The sequence below is a fragment of the Octopus bimaculoides genome, chromosome 5 (assembly GCF_001194135.2).
Source record: "Octopus bimaculoides isolate UCB-OBI-ISO-001 chromosome 5, ASM119413v2, whole genome shotgun sequence".
Classification (NCBI taxonomy): Eukaryota; Metazoa; Mollusca; class Cephalopoda; order Octopoda; family Octopodidae; genus Octopus; species Octopus bimaculoides.
In genome coordinates, this window is record NC_068985.1 from 116,008,430 (window position 1) to 116,011,249 (window position 2,820).

A 2,820-nucleotide genomic window follows, 5' to 3' on the forward strand; every position below is an offset into this window, starting at 1 on the left:
ATATATATATATATATACATATTACATCATTGTTTCTCTTAATTGATTTCGTATATATATATGTAGGACACTCAATGTGGCTTTCATGTTTCCATTGTTTGTGTGTGAGAGAGAATATTTTTTGCGCAATGATATATTATGTATGTTTGTGTAATTATAAAAACCACTGCCCTGAAGGAGTTACATTCTAAAGTCATTCCATAAATATTCTTTGTAATCAACATTCAATTTACGCCGACACAGTTGTTTCAGCCTTGTAATATCCACATTATTTGGTGAAATAAAAACATAAGCCTAGCACACAACTTGGAGTAAATCTGCTGTTTTAATTCAAACTAAAAAGGTTTTCATGTCGAGGAATATGTATTTGCGTATAAAAATAATTCATGCATGTCCCTCGGGTTGTACCTGCCAGTGTACTCTTCAAAATTCTCTCTCGAACTCTTTCTTCTTTTTTTCGGTATTAGATTTTAAGTAAGTCCTATTTTTAAGCAATCTAGAAATATCTACGATTAATGATTTGGATATGATGCGGGCCTTCTTAGAATGTAAGGAGTTAAAGGCTGAAACCCTTGCAAGAAGGAGACTTCTCTTTTCAGTTCTCCCAAGATTTCTTCCCAAACGCACAATATCTTATGGCGAGGAATGACATGGAGAAATTAGTAAACGATAATATCATCAGTTGATCGGAAAAAATGTTTATGAAAAATCATAAAATTCGAAGAAAGAATTCCATAAAATAAGAATCAGGTCACGGTCTGGCGTTGATGATGCTGTTGTATTTTTAAAGCTATAGGTCAACTGGTATATATCCTCAAATTAGCACCTTGTCCATGTGATCATGTTAAACCAGGTGACATGTTAAGTCTGTCACCCAAGTAAAACAGTGGAATTTTGAACTCCTAACGCAAAGTTACTGAAGGAATACCACATTGAGTTCGACCTATTTACACTTACGCCAATCCGTAAATTTAGATTGGTAATATTTTTATCGACCCCGAAAGAATGAGTGGCAATGCCGACCCCAGTGGGATTTGAATTCACGACGTAAAGAGACAGAATAAATTTTCTTTCTACTATAAGCAAAGGGCCAGGAATTGTGTGGAGCGGGGCTAATTGATTATATAGACCCTAGTTATCAACTCGGAATTCATTTTCTTGAGGATGAAGGATGAAGTCGATCGCGGAAGGATTTGAACTCAGAAATGTCATGAACCGGAAGAAATACCTCGAAGAATTTTATCTGATTCACTAAGGATTCTGCTAGGTAGCCACCTTGGTACTATCAATATAATCCCTCTATATATCGATGCAGTTAAATGTTGGGCATAAATATAAAAGGTAATGTGAAGGCGCATGGCTCAGTGGCTAGGGCACTGAACTTACGACCGTCAGGTTGTGATTTCGAATTCCGGACCGGGTTGCGTGTTGTGTTCTTAAGTAAAACACTTTATTTCACGTTGCTCCACTTCATTCAACTATAGAAATGGGTTGCGACGTCATAGGTGCCAAGCTGTATCGGCCTTTGCGTTTCCCTTGGATAACACTGGTGACGTGGAGAGGGGAGGCTCCTATACATGGGCGACCGCTGGTCTTCCATAAACAGCCTTGCCGGACTTGTGCCTGGGAAGGTAACTTTCTAGATGCAATCCCATGGTCAGTCATGACCGAAGGGGGGGGGGGTGCGTGGGTCTCGGCAATGTCTCTAGAATTAGGTTTAAATAAACTTTGGTTTTAAATTTTGGTAAAAGTCCAGCAAGTTCAGATGAGTGGGGTAAGTCGATTACATCAACCCTAGCACTGAACTGCTACTTTTGTTTATCGACTCCAAAAGGATGAAAAGCAAAGTAAGTCGACCACGGTGATATTTGAACTCAGAACGGAAAGTAGGAAGAAATGGAACTAACCATTTCTTAGGGCACAGTAATGATTCAGAATTTGAACTCAGACCGGAACGACGGACGAAATGACGCTACGCATTTTGTAAGGTGTGCTAACGATTCTGCCTGCTCACCACTTCAATAATCCTGTCTACTATAGGCACAAGGCTTGAAATTTTGGTCGACGAAACCGCAGAGCGTAAAGTCGAACGAAATGCTGCTAAGCGTTTTGCCCAACGAACTAACGATTCAACCAGTTAACCGTCTTAATAGTATTAATAAAATTCATTTATAAATCAATATAGCTATAAGTTCGACATATAAGAATGGTAATATTTCTAGAATTGGGTTTAAATAAACGTTAATGGATGGAATATTTCAGAGAATAATACGTATGCAGCAGAATAAAGAAATCAAGCGAAAATAGAATTCATTTGATTCGATAAAGAATTGAAAGATTTTGAATACGTTCCAAAGTGTGGAGTATTTTGGACGGTTGTGTATTGGAAGTTACATTACACAAAATTACAGGAAACGACAGGGAAATTTGTGACAGTGAATATGTTCGTATGCCGTGGACAAGTTTCGGGTCTGTCTCGTTGTCGAAAGAGGGAGACAAAGTGAAACACACTGTGAGATAGAGAGAAATGGAAAGAGAAAGAGAGAGGGAGGGAAGGGGAGTGGGTGACAATGAGAGAGAGAGGGAGAGAGTTGAGGGAATATGAAAATTGTTATATTCAATTTTTCAGTTGCACAATTATTATCTTTTCCAAGACGAAGGATCATTTCTGTAATGTTATGTACCTCTTCCTCTAATACGTCACCCACTTCGTTGTATAATACCTGTCGATTGTACACACACACACACACACACACACACATGTATCTTTGTATCTAACTATCTATCTATCTATATATCTCTCTCTCTCTCTCTCTCTCT